The 19,582-nt window shown below is 54.7% G+C and overlaps 1 protein-coding gene across 18 annotated transcripts in view; it reads right to left on the reverse strand.

The window, feature by feature from the left end:
• ATP2B2 (ATPase plasma membrane Ca2+ transporting 2) overlaps positions 1-19,582 on the reverse strand; it is a 383,942-nt gene that overhangs the window by 176,217 nt on the left and 188,143 nt on the right. For 2 of the 18 annotated variants that reach the window (XM_024355326.3, XM_063805437.1), the window contains exon 1: positions 5,120-5,287. The exons of 14 other annotated variants lie outside the window; for them this stretch is intronic. The gene's annotated coding sequence lies outside the window, so the exon portion shown is untranslated. Of the gene's footprint in view, positions 1-5,119; positions 5,288-19,582 lie in introns of those variants that run through there. 2 more of the 18 variants (XM_016940455.4, XM_016940465.4) reach the window with 2 other exon arrangements.

Below are 19,582 nucleotides of genomic sequence, written 5' to 3' on the forward strand. Positions count from 1 at the left end.
ATAAATCTTAGTGACTGCAGTGGGTTGAAGGGTGTCCTATCCAAAGTTCACGCCCACCTGGAACCTCAGAATGTGACCTTGTTTGGAAATAGGATCTTTGCAGTTGGAATTAGCTAAGGATTTTGAGATGAAATCATCTTGGGTCTAGGTTGGGCCCTAAATCCAATGACCAATGTCTTTAGAAGCAGAGGAGAGGACACCGAGAGACACACAGGAAGGAGTGAGGTGAAGATGAAAGCAGAGATGGGTGTGACGCAGCCACAAGGTGAGGAAGAGCAAGGGTTGCTGGCCACTGCCCGTAGCTAGGGAGACAAGGGACAGGCTCTTCCTCAGCCTCTCCAGGAAAAGCAAACCCTGCTGGCTCCTGACTCTAGACTTCTGGCTTCCAGAAGTGGGAGACAATACACGTCTGTTGTTTGAAGCCACCTAGCCTGTGGTCATTTGTTATGGCAGCCACAGAAAACAAACACAACGGGCTGTCCCTGCAGTTGCTCTCCTTGCTACTTCCTGAGACTTGCAGTGTTTCTGACCCTTCACCCCAAGGGGCAGTGGGCAGGAGAAGCCGCCCTCACCAAGGACACTGGGGGGCAGGATCACTGACCCCTCTCACAAGGGGAGAGCTTGGGACCAGAGGGCTGACACAGCTTTTCCAAGGTCACTCGCCAGTGATGAGCCGGCCTGGGACCCAGCTCTCCTGACCCTCAGACCAACACACTCTCCCCCATACCCAGGGACCTCTGTTGCTTTAGGAACCTGAGCTGTGGCCCCTGCTCGGGCCTGGTCACCTTGCCCTCCTGGTCCTGCCAGCCGTGGTCTCTGGCCACATATCTGGAACTCTCTGACCCTGCAGAGATTTCCTGGACTGTGAATGATACTTCTAAGGCTTTTACCATCGCTCCCGCTTCCCCCTGCCTCCCGCCGCCTCCATCTAGACTGTCAAGTGAAGACCGGGGTGAAGCCGAAGCCACACTGCCCAGCAGGAGGTCCCAGGAGTTTTCCATAGCATAACCCATTTTTTAAACGGTTTTTTTTTTTTTTTTTTGAGACAGGGTCTTGCTCTGTCACCCAGGCTGGAGTGCAGTGGCACAATCACGGCTCACTGCAGCCTTGACCTCCCGGATTCAAGCGATCCTCCCACCTCAGCCTCCTGCATAGCTGGGACAACAGGAGTATGCCACCACGCCCTGCTAATTTTTAAATTTTTTGTAGAGATGGGGTCTTGGAGAGTGCCCTTGGAGCATGGCTCCCAGCTGTCTGCTGAGAAGATGGCCTTGTTTTGGATTTGAGGGTTCATCGGTCCTCAGGAGGGCCTGATTTAGCTGTGCAGGGTGGAGCCAGGGGCTAGGGGTTGGTAGGGGACTGGTGGGGAGAGGAAATGAGTTTCAGTCTCATTCAGTCACCCACTAGCCTGGAGACCTCAGTTTCCCCAGGTGTGACAGGTACAGGCAGAACAGCATGGTGTCTAGGCCACCCCCAGCTCTGAGCGCCTATGTGCTCCACCAAGCCCACTCTTAAGCACCTCAGCTCCCCGGGGTGCGGAGTGAAATGGGTGAAAACCCAGGGGTACCTGTGGAAATGTAGCCCCTGGGACCTCCTGATTCATCAAGGTAGGGCCCAGAAATCTGCCCCCATCCGGTGATCTTTAGGTTAATTAATGCATTAATGGGTTTCCTGACCCATACCTGTGGCTGGGCAGGGGGAAGGCAGAGGAGGGCAGTGGGACAGCAGGGGGATGGGCCGGTGTTTCAGGCTCTGCACATAGCATAAGCCACAGGCAGCTTTTCTGACCTCCGATCTGCAAACTAGAGATTTCTTTCCTTTTTTCCCTTTCTGATCTCAGAGTTGGCCAATTGCAGCAGCAAGGTGCTCACCTGCTCCGGCTCCTGATCCTGATGCCAATCACACCTTCGTGCACAGCCCTCTACAGTGTCCAGGGCTCTCTGGCAGCTGTGGCATAAAACAGGGCAGAGATAGGCCTGCCTGGCCACAGATGAGAAGATTGAGGGCAGAGAGATGAAGTGACTTGGCCAAGATCACACAGCTGGTCAGGAGCAGGGCTGGGCCCAGGGCTCTCATACTTTCCACCTACAGTCAAACACCTGGGGAAAACCAGGGGCCAACACAGGCCTCTGCTGCTTCTTGTCTGGGGCCTGAGAGCACTTGCAAGAAGCCCAGGTCTCTACAGAACACGGTGTGACCTTGGACAAGTCCCTGTGCCTGGCTGGGCCTCAGTTTCCTTTTTATAAACGGTCCCAGCTAGGTGGCCTCAGAAGGCATCTGTCTGCTTTGGCTTTCTAGGCATCAGCAACTCCATAGGGTAAAGGGACGACAGAGCGGTCCGGCTGCCTAGGTCAGGGCCACGCCCGCCTGGGGAAGGCTCCTCCGCCTTCACCCATAGGAGATCCTCTTCACTCTTTCTCGGAATCTTGCCACAAAATTCTAAGTTCTTGAGCTATAGGTTCCCAAAATTTTGGTACCCCAATTTGAACTGGCCTCATGCCGAAGGGTCAAAGAGGGTAGTTGGGCACCTGGTGGCCTGCCTTCTACCTCCCCTCTGCCACATTCCAGCTGTGTGACCTTGGGTGACACAGCTTCACCTCTCTAGATACAGCGTCCTCATCTGGGGCGTGGGGATAACAGGGCTGTGGGCATCCTCACTGAGATGATACGTGCAAAGCAGTTAGCTGGGTGAATGCTAGCTGGATTACTATTATTTACTTGGGTCCCCTGACCCATACCTGCGCCTGAGCTGGGGGAACGCAGAGGAGGGCAGCGGGACAGCAGAGGAGGGTGCCAGCATTTCAGGCTCTGCATACAACGTAAGCCACAGCAGCTTCTCTGACCTTCAGTCTGGAGGGGACTTTGGAGTCTGCTGAAGGTGTTCCAGGCCCCAGCTCTCAGAGACCCCATAGCAGCGGGTTGGTTTCCTGATGCCAGGGAGAGGGCTGGTGGGGCCAGTCTGGGCTCCTGGCGGTCTGGGCCACGGGCAGCAGCTGCGTCCCTGGCCGCCTCTGTCTCCTTTCCAACTTTGGGCAGCCTTCTCTGAAGAACATCAATAACCCAAGATGGCCTTGCTGAGTCTAATCACAGCTCCCTGGGAATACGGGCTGGCCCTCCCCCAATGCCTGTGTGAGGCTGTGGCGGGCACTTAGGATCCAGTATCCCTCTGTCCTCATCGGAAGTCCCTTAAGGGGCAAGCTCTCCCTAGCACCCACAGAGCCACCTTGCCTCCTGGAAGCTGAGGGGGCGGGTGTGTGCACGCAGCATCCGCAGAGGTGCTGCATCTGTGTGCCTGTGGCCGTCTTCTTATGTGTGCAACTGACATTCACCTGTGGGCACATTCCAGCATGCCATGTGCCTGCCAATGCACGGGCAGGCACGCAGATGGCATTCAGAGCCCCACATGTGTGTGCCTGTTGTTTTCACACCTGAGCCAGCCCTCATGTGGGTACACACATTTCTGGCTGTTGCAGGGCACTGTGTGCAGCCTACTGCTTTCCCGTGTTAGTGCTACATGCATGTGTGGGCAAGCTGCATGCACAGGTGTGTATGTGTGTACTGCATTCGTGTGTGTGCTGTGTTTTGCACGTGAGCATGTGGTGTTCAGGAACGTGGGTTGTATTTACAGGTGCTGAGGTGTGGGCATGGGCATTCCATATGTGTGTATATGATTTGGACATATATGACGCACTACTTATGGGTACTATATTTGTATCTGTGTGTATGTGTGAATTTGTTGGCATGCATATGCCCTGATGTGAATGGGACTAGGGTGTGAAGGTGGCTAAATAATGGTGGCCATCAGCATCTTTCCTGGACCCCCAACCCCCCACAGGACTCCCCAGAGCTGCATCCCCTTCTTTGCCACTGCTCCTTCAACGAAGTTAACAGGCGGAGGCCCCCAAGGCCTGCGCTCCAAGCCCCCTCCTACTGCACACGTCAAAGGAGAATTTCTCCGGATGGCGCCCGCTGATCCTGGAAATACCCCAAACGTCAGCTCTGCCTCCTCCCAGCGATTCGGAGAGCAATGCAGGAGAGGAGGGAGCCCCTTCCACGCTGGGCTCAGGGCATGCAGCGTCGCACTAAGACCCTCTGCCGGCTGGTCGGGCTTGCCTGCTCACTTACCCTTCTGAAGGTCGAGCCAGGCTGGGCCTCTGCATGGAGGGCCCGAGACCCCCAGGGCCCTTGCCTGATTGGGGCAGGCCAGTCCAGAGCACCCCCCCAACCCCCAACCCCCAAGCTGGGTGAGCAGAGGACAGCCGTGGTGTGGAATAGCTACTTGGCTAGAAAGGGGTTGCTGCTGGCAGCAACCCACCCTCAGGGAGTCCTGAGGCCCCCTGCTGCATTTTCCCATCCTGACCCTGCAGGGGGCAGGGAGGAGCCTCAGGTGCCCTATCCCTCAGCTGGAGACCACTGAGGCTGGCCTAGGAAGTGGGCTTCTGGGCAGAGGGTGCCAACTCCACCACCCAGCATGACTGCTGCAAAATGGCCTGGCCCACCCGTTCCTGCCACCCTCCTGGCCATGGAGGGGACCCAGGAACACGTCCCTGCCACCACATGACCCGGCTGGCCTGACCCAATGAGTCCCAGCACACAGCTGCCCACCCCACCAAAGGGACGCTTCACAGGGGCCTCCTCCTGCCTCTTTCCTGGGACTCTGACCAGGGTGGGCAACGGGCACCCTCCAGTCCTCTTGGTCTCCCTGGGACCGGCTCAGAGAGAAGAGAACCTTGTCCCCTGCCACCAGCTTGCTGGCCCTTGCATAACATCCTTAGGGGGCATTTGCAGTCCAGAGGCTGCCGGAATCTACCTGAGACCCTGGGCATCCGCTTGTCCGAGGCCCCCCTGTCCTAGTCCCCAGCATCCAGCCGTCCCCCACAACACGCGGACCCTCACACTAGTGTCTCCCTCAGCGGCGGCTCCCAGTGCAGCCTCGGCTGCTGCCAGATAAACAAGCCCTGCTCCCACCCCCCCTCCACGCTGCCACCGCCACCACCATCAGCACTGAGAAAAATCAAATGAAATGAAACAAAATAAAATGGGTGAGGGAGGAAGGGGAGAGTGGAGTGGGGCGCTTTTTATTTTTTATTTTCTCATGCTGGGGGATGCCGGTACTTACTTGGCTATGAAAATCACCACCAATCCTGCACGGTTTCCCGGCGGGCAGCCCCGTAATCGCGGTGCGGCAGCTGGTGCCGCGGCTGAGCCCAGCCAGCGTGCCCGGGCCCCTCTGCAGACTGTACCATCCTGCCCGAGCGGGTGGGGGGCGGGGGGCGGAGGCGCCGGCGCCGGTTCTAGGAGAGCATCTCGCCGGCAAAATGCAATCTCGGGGGAGGCAGAGGCCGCCCCTGCCGCTGCCGGAGGCTGGGGGATGGGGGCGGGAGGAGGGAGGGAGGGAGGGACACAGGGAGGGCCGGTTCTAGAGGGGGCACGGGGGAGGAGAGTGGGGGGCGGGGGGGGGTGTGGACCGAACCACCACGGTGTTGTTTGCGGTTTTAATTCCTCCCGTGGGATCATGAGGAACCGAAGCTGGCAGAGTCCCAGGAATATGCCCGCTCCCCAGAAGCAGGAGGGAATGTCAAGGGCACGGAGAGGGTAGGGCTGGGCTGTGCTGGAGGGAAGGGGGTCCTGAGAGTGGTGGTGGGGGGAACGGGAGCAGAGAGGGGAGGATTTTGCTCAAATGGCCCCAAGTCGTCCCTTGCTTTCTGGGGGACTTATTTGGTTGGTCAGGGGCTCTGGCCCACCTCTTTGCAGTCAAGGCAACCCCAGACCTGGGGGGCAAAGGGGCAGAGGTCGCAAATGGGGAGAAGTCGACTCAACACATTTTAAACACATCTGTGTTTCCAGGGCCAGTGGAGCTGAGCCCGCAGCAGCTCTCTGCTGCCCTGAAGCGCTACCCCTGCGACCCGCCCTGCCTGTGTGCGACCCCACCTGCCCTCGGGGGGGTGTGGTGGTGGGGGCTGGCTTGGCAGAAGGGCCTGCCTCAAGGGGCCTTTTCTCTGCCAGGTGCCCACCAGCAGGGGTGTCTGCATGTCTGTACACCCACCTAATCTTCAGGACATCTATGATGAGTTGCAGGCAGACTGTGGGCTGACTGACACTTCCACGGGAACCCAGGGACCCCGGGTGAGGAGTCGGTAGGGTTGGAAGCCCCTAGCCAGCTGCTCACCTCTTCCTGCCTAATCTCTGCCAGACTTGCTGCTCTTTCAACTCCAGATGGGTGGGAGGAGAGCCCTAAGAGCAAGGTTAGGAGGTCACCGGGGGCGAGGGGCTTCTCTAGAATTCTGAAGGCTTGGCCTCCACTGCCCTGCCCCCTCCAGGAGGGGTACCTTGCTTGGAGGGAGGGCACTGAAGGTGGAAGGACCTTCAGGACCAGTGTCTCAGGGCACCTGTCAGGGTGGAGGGGTGCATGGGGGACAGGGGCAGGGCTGGAGGCGGCCCCGGGAGGCAGTTCCAGGCAGAAGCTGCCTCTTTCCCCTGCCCCCACCTCCTGCCCACCTCTGAGCTGCCCGCCCGAGTGTCCCGAGCTGCCACTCCATCCCTGGGCTGGCACAGAATACCAATTTGTCTCGTTAAGCTGAAAGTCTGCACTGCACCAAAATCAGAACCCGGCCGTGCAGAGGGGCCACGGGAGGGAGACAGTTGGGAGCGCCTGAGGCGGGTCTCCCACCAGTAGGCCATGCTGAGACCTCCTTGCTCCTCACCCCCCAGCCCCATGGAAGGGTACCCACCTGCCCCTTAGCCCGCAGGGTGGCCTCAACGCAGGGAGGATGCTGAGAAGCTACGATGTCAAGGGCTGGGTGGTCATTCAAGGCCTTGGCCTCCACTGGGGCAAGGGTGTGACTCAGAGGCCGGGCAGGGCTCCTTGCTGGGGTTCTGACAGAGCAGCCCAGGACACCCCTCAGGGAGGCTCTCGACCCCACACCAATAGCTCAAGATTGGGAGCTTCCAAAGCAGCCTCATCTCTGCTTCATCTTGGGGGTGCAGATGGGAACTCTACCCCTCTTAGGGGTGTAGTTGGGGGGATTCCACTGGCCACCCCTCTGGTCTTCCAAGTCAGCAGTCCCTAGTCGGCTCCACCCCAGGGACCAGGGCCAAGCATCTGCCCTTCCCCAAAGCCCACAGGCTCTCCATTCCCCAAAACAGGCCCAGGTAAAGGTGTTCCGAGATGTTGGAGCGAGGGTGGGCAAAAATGGGCAGAGGCGGAAAGGCCCATTGCACCTCCCATCTGTTGCCAGCCTACATGTCTGTGCCAGGAATCCCACCATTATTACTTCAACATCTTTGGCGGCAAACCGCTTTCCCTGGTTACAAAATAGCCCGAGAAGCAGCCTGTTATGAGCCACACATTTCAACAATCACACTGCCTTCTGTGTCCAGCACACTTTACAGTTTGTAAAGGCCACCTACAAAACAGTAAATCATTTGATCCTCCCAATTACCTCTGGGGTGGCTGCCGTGAGCACCCAAGGTACAGATGGGGAAGCTCTGTGTAGTTCAGGGGGATGTGGTGGCCAGGGCAAGGTGGCACAACCAGTAAAGAGTAGACCAAACTTGTGACGGAGGCCTCTGGACTCCAAGCCCAGGGCTGCCTGCATGCGTAGGCCATCATGAGTGTGGGCTCACTGGGAGCCCTGACACTCGTCCGCTCCCAAGTCCTGAGTCTTACCTGCCCAGTGGTCCCTGTCTGAGATGGGCTGGGCTCTCACCAACGTACACTAGCAGCCAAACTCTCAGGCAGTTGTGGATTTTGGTTTTCAGACCCTAAGACTAGAACTGCCACCTGGCCGAGTTCCCATCTCCTTGACATTCCAGATCCCATGTCCTTCAGTGCCTGCATCCACCCCCCAGTCACTGGATGCCCCTATCTCCTGAGGCAGTGCAAATATTGAACAGCAAAGTTTGAAGGTTTTTCCTTGTGGGTATACCCCAGTTCTAGGCCCACTCCTACTCATTCTTCGAAGTCCAACTCAAATTCTGCTTCCCCAGACAGTCCTTCCTGATTCCAGCAACTGAGTTGGTTCATGCCTCTGTTCTACCTCTGACCACACTGTATCGTGATGGTCTACACGTCTGTCTCCCTCACTGGGCTGTGACCACATCAGACATGTCTCCAGCATTCCAGGTCTCAGGTCCCAGCATGTGTTAGATGGTGCAGTAAAGGCTTGAACGAGTCTGCTGGACCCTTGAGAACTCCTATCCAATTCTCCCATTTTACAGTTCAGCAAACCGAAGCCTCAAGAAAAAGATCAGGGCTTGCCTAAGGTCATTCTTAAGGGTGGAATCTGGCTGCAGACATCTGTCCCTTGCCCCGTCCCCTTTGCCTTCTCTTCCTGCAGCAGATACACCTGGGTCATCTGGCCTGGCCTTCCAGGATGTGTTGGGGGGCAGGGGGTATTGGACAGGCAGAGGTGTTGTGAAATTAGACAAACAATGGCACTAGTGTTGCAACTCCAGGAAGGTTGGAAATGACAGGTCAGGGTCAGCCACAGGGAAGAGGGGGAAAGAGGCAGGAGGCCAGCTGGGAGGATTACTGATAGCTTCTGCCTCCAGCATGATTTGGCTTATGGTGGACACCGATTGAGAGTCAGGGTTAGGGAAAGGTATGAGACATAGGGGAGGGGGACGGAAGGAGGAGCCAGCCAATCTGATTTTTACTCTGTGTTTAGTTGGCCAGACCATGTTTTTCTCCCTTGGGGAGGGGTCCTGGAGCTGAGACACAGGGTGAGTGAAGAGGGTCAGTCTGTCTAGGAATGGGGACACGGAACTTGGCCCAGGCTGCTGGAGGCTCTCTGCACAAGGGCAATAGAGGAGGCTCTCTGCACGAAGGCAAGAGAGGAGGTAGGTCCAGGCAGGTCTGAGGGGAGAGGACTGAATGTAATTAGAGGCCAGCTGTGTCTTCGGTATGAGACGTGGGCTCTCTGTTTTTGCTCGTCTTTCTGGGAAGCATGGATGAGGGCTACCCCTGCCCTTGCCTTGCCTGGCTCGGGGTCTGTAGACACCTGGGTCGGAGTTCTGGGGCAGCTCTCAGGTCACTGCTGCCCCAAAGAGCTGTCAGCTGGGTTCCCCGGGGGATAAGAAGGTATTTCCAAAGGTCTCTCACATTCCTGTCTCCTCTGACCCCCACAGATCACCCTCAAAGAGCCCAGGCTTCTTCCCATTTTACAGAAAAGAAAATTGAGACCTGGAGACCACAGGGCCTTATTTGAAAGTTACAGAGCCAGTGAGGACCAAAGCAAGATTGAGGGTCTCACTCAAACCCTAGGCCCTTCTCTCTGCACCTGCCTAAAGTTACCCAAGTTTGAAGCACACAACTCAGGATCTCTAGCCCCAGACCTTGAGGGGCCATGGACTGTGGATCCAGGGGACCACACGGGCTGGCTTGCCCGAAATCTCCTCTCCAGCCAGTCACACGGAAGCCTTGCATCCACTCCCCACTCCCACCAAGGCCTGAAACTCCCTCAGCCAGCCAGATCTCGAGTGGAGGCTTTGTGGCCACACAGACCTGGGTCCAACTCCCGGCTCTCTCACTTACCGGATGTGTGACCTTGGGCAAATGACTCAACCTCCCTGAGTCCCAGGTTTTTTTCATCTGCAAAATGGGTATGATAATACCTATTTGGCGGGGTTGCAAGTTAAAGGAGAATGGCAACTGTTACTAGTGGAAGAAACAGAAGGTGAGATTCTCCAGCAGGCCCCAGGGAAAATGCTGGCGGAGAGTAGGTGCCTTCCAACTCCTCTGGCTGGTAGATAAGGGTTCCCAGATAGCATCTGCAGGGCTGGGGCTGGGCTGGTCTCTAGTCTATTGAGATTTGAACGCAGGTCACCAATTCTCCCCTCCTCCTACTGGTCCTTGCTCCCTCAGGGAGGAGGTTGTAGGCCTGGCTTCTGGCGAATTCTGGCCAGCCACCATTCACACTGACATCCTACTATGTGCCAGGCATTCTGTGCACACACCTCGTGCGTTCCTCACAAAACCCTGGGAGGTGGATCCTATTTTTATTCCCATTTTACAGATGAGGAAACTGAGGTACAGGTAAAACATTGTAGCGCAAGGTCACAGAGTGAGTAGGGGAATTGGAGCTTGAAACAGGAACTGCAGGAGGCCCTGTGGCGAGCCCAGAAACCCTGTGGGAGGCGGGGTGAATCTGGGTCCTGGAACTGCTTGGGACCTAGGTTTCCCAAAGCAGTGGGCATATCTTCCCGGCCACACAGCTTAGAAAACCTTAGCCCCGTGAGGGTCCACCCTAGGCTCCCACCTGTGTGGGGCAGGTGAGTGGTGATGGTTGACCCTGCCTCCCTTCTGCAAGGCCAGAGGCCAAGGTCAGGGCCATGAGCTCACAGTGTTACTGTGGAAACAATGAGGGATCTGGTGCCTTTCCTCCTGGAAGAATGCAGAGCTTGGGGAAGCAGGAGGCACTCTCAGAGGACTCTCTGGGGCAGACTGCCTTTCTCAGGCACAAGGCCATGGTCTTATCTGCGCTGCCCCTCAGAGCTAATACCTCCTTGGTAATGCAGAGTCATACATGCTGCCCACTCCCGCCCATCAATCCTGACTCCTAACTGTCCTCCCCCCTCCTCCCCTGCCATCCCCTGGCCATTTCCTAACTCCCTACAGCCTTGGGGAGCTGCCTACATTCCTCCAAACCCTTCTTTGGCTCCTTTGTGCTCTCAGCATCAAATCCAAACTCCTCACTGTGGCTCATGAGGCCCAAAATAACCACTCCAGACTGCTCCCATTACCCTCAGACCCCACAGTGGGTCTTTGTTGCTCCCAAAGACACTCTTGCATTTCCGTGCCTCTGCGTCTTTGCATGTGCCACCCCCTCTGCCAGGGATGCCTTCCCTTTCCACTTCTCTGCCTGGAGAACTCCTACTGATCCTTCAAGACTCAGCTCCAGCAGCCCCTCCTCCATGAAGCCTTCCTTGATTTTCCCTCCGTCCCCCTTTTCCCCATGCCCCAAGAAGAGTTTTTTGCAATTAACCTTTTTATATGCATCTGTGTTGTCCATCTGGCTGGGGTACTCCCCAGGGACAGGAAACTGGGTCTCATTTGCCTGAGGTATCCCTAGCACTGGGAAAAGATCCTCAATAAATATTGATTGAACTGATGAATGCAGGTTTGTTGAATGAAAAAGCAATTCTGCTAGTAGTTTTGGATGGTGTTTGCATCTCTTTGTGGCTCTGGAAATATTCTTTGGACGCATTTAGGGGTCCTGGCTTAGGAGTTGCTATTTCCTGAGCTGTCAATGAATGGGGCTCCCTCCCCATGCCCAGCTTGGGAAGGGTAAAAGGAGACCCCAACTCCACTCAGATCCCACTGCCCAGAGATGTCCCAACTGGGACCAGCGTGCTTGAGCCCAGGGCTGGACTCAAGGTGAGTTGAACACCCAGGAAGGAGAGCCCCTATCCCTAAATGGCCCCTCCAAGCTACCTGCAACCTGACACTCCGCCATTCGTAATTCATTTCTTTGGATCATTCAGGCAACAGATATTTATTCAGCTCTCACTGAATGTGAGGTCCTGTACTGGGGTCCCTAGCTAACATTGACATGTGTGTGTTTTCACTCTTGCTGAAAGGCTGCCTCCCTGAAGAAAGAAGAGGTGAAGAAAGGAGGAAAGGGAGCGGGTGGGGATGATGAATCCAGGAATGTCAGAAGAGGAAAGGGAATTTGACATTTGCTGAGCACCTACTGTGTGCCAGGCTCTTAACTACTACCCCAGGAGAATTTGATGTTATCAGTCTTCAACCTAGAGGTGAGGAAACGAGCCCGGAGAGGGTGTGTGTCTTGTTCAAGGGTGCATAGCTCTGTGGCACAGGATTGAGGATCCAGATATGCATTGTCTTCCCTGAAGCCTGTGATCTCTCTGTCGTCTTCCTGCTGAAGAGGGTTGGGGACCCAGCAGGGAAAGAGGATTCCTAGAGCAGAGGGGTGACGACTGAGAATGCTGTGAGCTGGCAGGCCTAACTGCTGACTCACTGGGTGGCCAACACTGCTGGGAATATAACCAGTAAGAAGTTAGGGAATAAAATGTGGTCATCCCAGGGGCCTGCATGTCCAGCCTGAATGGCTCAGAGGCCACAGGGGCCACATCAGCTACCTCTGCTGAGCATATTCCTGGGTGCTAAAGCATGTGCGCGCGCACACACACACACACACACACACACACACACACACACACACACACACACACACACACAGTCTGCCCCCAACAGTCTTGCTATGTGGAGAGTATCACCCCCATTTTATTGATGAAGAAACTGAGACTTAGAGAGTGCAGGTAACAAACCCAGGATGACACACCTGGAGTTAGAATGAGAGCTTAGATCTTTCCTGGAAGGCTTGCAGAGGAGCAGAGGGGCTGCGGGCTCACTCCCTGTGAGGTTTGCAGGCAGCCAGGGTTCTCAGAACAACCACAGCCCTTCCCTGTCACTCCAGCCCCACCCTCTGGGACTGTGCCTCAGTCCTCCATTGCACCCACAGGCGGCAATTCCGAAGTGGTGCAAAGAGTTTGGGAGCTGGAGTCTGGTGGCCCTTGCTCAAATCCCTGCTTTACCGTGATGGGCTGTGTGACTTTGGGCAAGTCTCTCAACCTCTCTGGCCTCAGGCTCCTCATTTGTAAAATGCGCACGATGCCGTGTGCTTCCTGCTTCTCTATCGACTTATTTATTTCACAAATACCCATTGAGCATCTCCTTCCCAGGTTCTGTGCTAGGTGCTGAGAATACAGTGGTAAGCAGAAACGCCCATGGTGTCTGCTCTCAAGAGGGTTTAGAGACAGCCATGAAATGAAATGATCACACAAACCAATGTGTATTTACAGAGGGGTGAGAGCAAGCTCAGCAGGAGGCCCCTGGTGTCTCTGGCAAGAGCAGGAAGCCTCACAGAGGGTTTCCTCGAGGGGGTGATGACTGAGCTGGGGTCTGCAGGCTGGAGTGGGAGTTCAGTAGGTAAGAGGAGAGGCAGTGTTGCCGACAAAGGGTGTGGCTTGTGCAAAGGCCCTGAGACTGGAAAAGCTTAGCAGTTCTCAATGAATTAAAAGGAGGCCCGGATGGCTGGGGGAAAGTGTGGGCAAGGGACAGGAGAGGCAGTGGGGGCCCCTGTGGACCACTCTACAGATTTCTGTCCTCACCCTGGGAAGGGGGGCAGCTGGGAAGGGTTTTCAGGATGGAACCCGATGATGAACACGAAGCCCTTGGTGAGGGCCCTGCGTGTAACAGCATCTGCAATGTGGCAGTGCGGCAGTCATGTCTTGCCTTCCGCAGGTCCTATGATCCACTCAATATGCTGTGATCTGGGGTGGACTCCGAGCCTAGGACACATCAGCAAGGAGGAAAGGGGCCCTGCTTGCACAGGGCCACAGTTGGGAGGAGAACAGCCAGTAGACATTCACAGAGTCGCGAATGTGCAGGGGGCTGAGGGGGCACCCTGGCATAAGGGGAGACTGAGGCCAGGGTCATGGGCAATTGAATGAAAGCTGTAGGCTCAGGACTCTCAATCCAGTGCTCCCTCCAGGGGGTGGGAAGTTCCCTTGACTGACCTTAATGGTAGCCCTGCTTGATAGAACCTGGTTTTTCCCCAACCCCCCAGGGCAGCTGGGTAGGAGGGATGCAGAGACGAAAGAGGGGACACGCCCACAAATGATAAATGGCCCTGAGACGGGGACATGATATTACATGCCAGGTTCTGTTTGTTCTTAGAACTTTTCATGTGTTTACTCATTCAGTTCTTCCCAAAGACCTTTTAAGGTGGCTTTGATGATCACCCTAATTTTACAGGTGGTGAAATGGAGGCACAGAGATGTCAGGCAACTTGGCCAAAGTTGTCCAGCTGGTAAGTGCAGTTGGGATTTGAACTCAGGCAGCTGGCTCCTTAGTCCCTGCCTGTTCTTCCCTACCCTGTGATAGGTCTGGGGAACACTTGGGTTCTGCCAGGGTGTCCAGTGAGTGGTTGAGGGGAGCAGGGAAGAGGTGGGATGGAGGGCCAGAGCCAAGCCTGAAGGAGGAGGACAGACAGGAACTGGCCGCCCTTGGGAGATGGTGATGCTGATGGAGTCTTGATGGGTTCCTTAGACCCACAAGGGTGTCATATCTCCCACAGACTCCCCAGAGGATGCTGGGCCCAGAAAACTTCCGGGAATTCCCTTTGGGATCTGCCTTTGGGGCTGGTTTATGTGGACTTGCGGCGCATCAGGGCTGGAGGTGCCGCTGCATTCCTGTGTCCAGCCCTAGCTTTCCATTTTACAGATAGGGATCCTGAGGCCCACAGAGTGGTCACCACCTGCCTTGAGCACATGGCAGCCAGGCCAGGGCTTGGAGGCAAGTGCTTACTCCAGGGCTGCCTGTTAGCCCCATAAGGAACCCCCCTTATGTGGGGCTACCTTGCTCAGGGCTCATCTTCATCAGACACAGCTCCAAAGAGCATAGGCTCTCCAAGGAGGCCTGCCACCAGCAGCGGGGACAGCCCCAGCCTAGTGGCCACTCTGCAGGCCCTCTATGGATGAGACTTCCTGAAAGGCTGGGCCACCTCTCTCACTGCACATCCCCCTGCAGGTGGCCGCAGGGGGTTGGAAGAGCACTAGATCAGGGGTTACTGGGCAAGACAGCCGCCGTGGGCCGGGAGAGTGCTGACCTTGTCCCCCAGCCTTCCTGACCTCCCCAGGGGCTGGTTAGCAGTAACCAAATAAAAGAAGGGTATGGAAGGATCTCTGTAAACTGTAAGTAGATTCTCAGATACAAGGTGCTGTTTCTTTCTGGGGGACACACAGCATAGAGCAGGGGCTTGGGCATCAAAGAGATATGGGATTGAAGCCCAGCTCTGCCACTTACCACTGGGTGGCCTTGTGCTAGTCACTTGGCCAATGTGAACCTCAGTTTCTATTAATACATCTGTAAAATGGGGCTAACAATACCTGCAATTATGGGAGTGTTGGGAGGCATAAATGAGTAATACATATGTACATGGCACATAGTGGGTGTTCAGGGATGTCTAGCTTGCTTTTTCATCTCTATTCTGCAAAGGTGACAACACTTTTAATTCATAGACAATCTGATCTAAACAAAATGAGAGGGAATCTGAAGATATCATTCGTTCATTTCTTCAGTATTTAAGAGGGTCATTTCCTGCTCTGCTCTCTCCCCATGGGAGTGTCTCAATCTTCTCAGGACCTCCCCCAAGGGTGGTAACCATTTCCCCTGTGACTTGGTGGGAGCTCTCAGCTGCCAGCCCTGCAGAGGAACCCACTCATCAGCCTCTGCCTGAAAACCCAGCCCCAACTGAGGTCCCAGAACTACCCTGGCTAGAGGCCAGGTGGTATATGTCTGGGGCACAGGCTCTGAGTTCACACAGGCCTGGGCTTAAGTCTGAGCTCCACCACTCACTGAGCTCTGTGATCTTGGGCAAGTCAGTTCACCCTTCTGAGCCTGGTTTCTTCATCAGTAACATGGTGATGATATCTACTTTGGAGTTGTGTCCTGAGAATTAACTGAGATACTGCCTGTAAAATACTTTGCCTATCATGTGTTACATGCACAATTAATGGTAGCTTAAAAACTACCTGTAAGCCCCTTCTCTTTTCCCTTGAAACAAGCAGGACATAAGTATCTCCATCTTGTGTGGCATGGTGTGGCAGCAGTCTTGTTCTGGAGTTGCTTATACTGACTTGTGAGAGCCGATTGTGTTGTCAGTGATCTCATATTGGCAGCTTACAATCTGCCATAGTGGGAGCATTGACACCACAGAAATTGGCAAGCACAGGAAAGCAGGACATCCACCCTCCTGAGAGCTGGTTGTGAAACAGTTACCAGCACACCACAGAACCCTGGGCAGTCCCTCAACATGGTTACCTGGAGTTCATTACCTTTCAAGTTTCAGGACCCCTTTCTGATTTAGTTGCCTTTGACCTGTTCCTCCCTGCTGCAGGCTGCCCTGGCCCCAGCCCCTGGGCCTCTGTCGGCTCTCATCCCAGTGCTGATAACCTGCTCTTAGCCCTCCCACCATGGAGCCTACTGACATTTCCCACTCTGCCCAAAGGAGGGCAGTGCCTGACGAGGTGACCCTGGCATGGCATTGTCCTAAAAAACTGTTGGCCAGCGATCTTCTATCTTCTTCTCCTCCTTTTTCCTCTCTTGTTGCTGACCCCAAAGGCACTTCCCAAACAGCCACTCCCTCTTAGCTGCCAGCACCTCAGATACCATCCTGTCGTTCCAGTTCTCATCCCATTGTCCCCATAACATCCATTGCCACTCCTCTGACCTTTCCAGGTCTAACTCTTCTTCCTTCAGCCCCAGCCAGGGGACTCATGGACTTGGAGACAGGTGGCCCTGGCATCTGTCCTGCTTCTCTTCCTTCTCCTGGCGTGGCACTGGACAAGTTACTCAACTTTTCAGAGATTCAGTGATAAGGAAAGTGATATTTACAGGGCTCTCGCCACGTGTCAGGTGCCGTGCCCACAGCCTTCCTGGCTGACTTCATTCCTTGTTTCCTCATCTGCAAAATGGAGACGATGGAAGTGTCCACCCTGTGGAATTGTACGGTGAGCTGAAGTGACAGCTTAAATGGGCTTGCTGATTGTAAAGTGTCATGCTAATGCTGTTATTCTATTTTGAAGGGCAATGCTTGTTTAGATCTACAATGTTCAGATGTGTCTGTGTGTGTGTGTGTGTGTGTGTGTTTCTTAAAAAAAGCCACAGGCGTGCTATTTATAGCCAGCTCCTGTACAGGTTTTTATCATTCCTTGCCTGCTCTGCTAAAAATAACAAAACGACAAAGGTCAAGTCTGCTTCTACCTATCTGAGGAGTCTACAAAGAATGAGCCTTTTGATTCACTGCCTCGGTGAAGTGAGGACTCTCCTGCCAGCTCGGTGCAGGCCACAGCCCTGGAACTCCTAACCAGGTCGACTGGGTCTACACCGAGGAGCTGAGGAAGGCTGGGGGCGGGGAACCTGCAAGTGTCACACTGGGCAGATGCAACTCGCCTCGGCCACCCCTTCCCCTTCCCCCAGCCTGGGGAGGGAGGTGGTGGTGGAGCACCATAGACTGAAGGGCAAATGTTCTGGGTCCTGGTCCCCGGGATTCAGTGTGGGCCATGGTTTCCCCATATTCAAAATGAGAGGGGTTGGGAAAATAGCCACTGAGATTTTTCTCTCCAGCCTAAATGCATACATGCTCCATTCTTTTTTCTCTCCCCTTCAGCCTATAACACTATGGACTCATTTAATGAATATCCACTGGCCCTTAATAATGACAATAGCATTGATGATACTGCTACGCAGCCACTACTTGTGGAGTGTCCAGAACATGCCAGGCACCGGGCTAAGAAAGCCTTGAGGTGGAGTAAACTCACTGAATCCATGCAACCCCACTGGAGAAGGGAGCTTGTCATCCCCATCTGATACATGGGGAGGTGACTGAGCCCAGAGCCTTGCACATGCACAGCATGCACACATGCACCAGGCAGTGACAGCTCCAGGATGTGAACTGGGTGTCATGTCCTGGGCCTGTGCTTGGCTCTAGGCACCATGCCGGGCACAGCAGGTAGGAAGACAGACACAGAGCTTGCTTTCCCTGTTGTTGAGGGAGCGATGGCTGCAGATAGGATAACCTCACGCAGTGTGGGAAATGGCAGTAGACAGACGGGGGATCAGGCAGCCTGTGCAGGTTGCAGTGAGAGCACATTTCACCTTTGCCAGTGAGGCATTCCAGGTAGCAGGCACAGCAAGAATGAAGGTAGGGTGGGGTTGGGGTGGGGAGGGCTTGAAACCTCACAGCAAAAAGATTCGCATTTAGTCTGTGGACCAGAAACCCTCAAACTCCAGTAATGATGTTTGCCAGTCTGCAAGTTCTAGCATATACTTTGCATCTGTCCTGAAATCACCTCCCTTTTAGAAACATATGTATCTCTCTACTTAGTGTTATCTTAAGCATTCATAGTCACAATATCATGGATTTGCCTTGCCAGTTGTATTTTTCCCCTAACACATCAAAGTAAGTGCACAGGTATTAAACTAGAGAGGATGTGCTTGCCCCCCTCCAAAATGCGGACTCGCGTCTGCCTTTGGAAACCAGGACCGTGGGTTTAGGCGGCTTGGAGGTTTGATCCGATCTGGACTACAGAAGGATTTCTCGGAGGTTAGAAGGGATAGGGGAGGCACTCCTGGGAATCTGCCCTTGTCCCATGACAAAGGTCTGGGGGTGCCAGCATGCCCCCAAGCTGAGAGTGCCACTCTCGCCCCAGCAAAACCCCTCCTTGGCCTCAGCTCTCTGGCTTCACCTGAGCCCACTCCTGATCCGCTTTCTCCCAGCCAAGCGCCGCTGCGGCCGTGCTGACCTCAATGACTAACACACATTCCTGGCCTAGTTACAGAGCCCCTCGCCTCGCGTATTTATAGCCACCTCCCAACTCCACTCATGCCTCTGAGGGAGGCCTGGCCCTTCTTTGAAAGCTCCTTTCACTACCCCTGCCCTGCCCCGGGCCCCGCTTTCACCGGCAGGTGCTGTCAGTCTCCCCTCTGTCGGGGACAGGTGTGGGGCAGGGATTTTGTTCTGTGTGGCCATGGGAAAGTGGCTTCCCCTCCCTGGACCTCATCTGTAAAGTAAGAGCCATCATACTCTCCGGCCAGGCTGGGCTGTGGTGAAGATAAACTGAGATATTCATTCTGAGATCATGAGTAATAACTAATGTTCATGGAACACCAACTGTGCGCTAGGCCCTGTCTAAACACTTGGCACATTACAAACTCATTTAATTCTTACAACAACCCCATGAGGGACATACTGGTATCATCGTGCCAATTTTGTAGAGGAGGAAACTGAGGAACAGAAAAGTTAGGCAGCTTGCCCAAGGTCAAACAGCTAGCTGGGATTCAAAGCAGACTCCAGAATCTGTACTCCGGGCACTGTGCTGAACTTGACACACAGAGTGGTCCTCAGCCATACTGTGGATTTGCCCTATTTGTTTCCTGCCTTTGGGGTCCCCTGAATTAGCTAAGCACATCACTCACTGTCTGCAATAAAGTGGCCGAGGCGGGAGTGAATAATGAAGGTGCAATGTGCAATGTCCGGGCCTTTCAAGGGGCTATTGAGGACTTGGCTAATGAGCGAACAGAGCAAGAAAGAGAGAAGAGTCACAGCTGGGACTCCTGTCAAGGTGCCCAGCTTTACAGAGAGGTATGCTGATGCATGGCAGCATGGCAGGGCAGGCTGGCATCTGATGGTACGTGAGAGGCGTTGGAGTTCTAGGAGTGGAGAACTCAGTTCCTGTGTCCCCTGCCCCTACCCCACCTCTGACATCTCTCACCCTTGATCTCAAAGGAGGAAAGCTTCCAATGAATGTTTTGATAGAAAGGTTTTAGGAACTTAAGCCACCTTGTCCCATGAATGTTATAGTTCCAAAAGAAGATTCCAAGAGGGACAAGGGAACAAATATTGTTTGGGTGTTTACTGTATGTGTGGCACTGAGCCAGGCACTCAGCAGTCACTTGTTCATTCAACAAACATTGGCTCAGAACTCACTCCACTCTCTGTGCCAGCACTGATGCTGCCTGCCTTGCATGTGGAGATTTCTGGACCAGGATACCTGC

The sequence above is a fragment of the Pan troglodytes genome, chromosome 2 (genome assembly GCF_028858775.2).
Source record: "Pan troglodytes isolate AG18354 chromosome 2, NHGRI_mPanTro3-v2.0_pri, whole genome shotgun sequence".
In the NCBI taxonomy this organism is placed as follows: Eukaryota; Metazoa; Chordata; class Mammalia; order Primates; family Hominidae; genus Pan; species Pan troglodytes.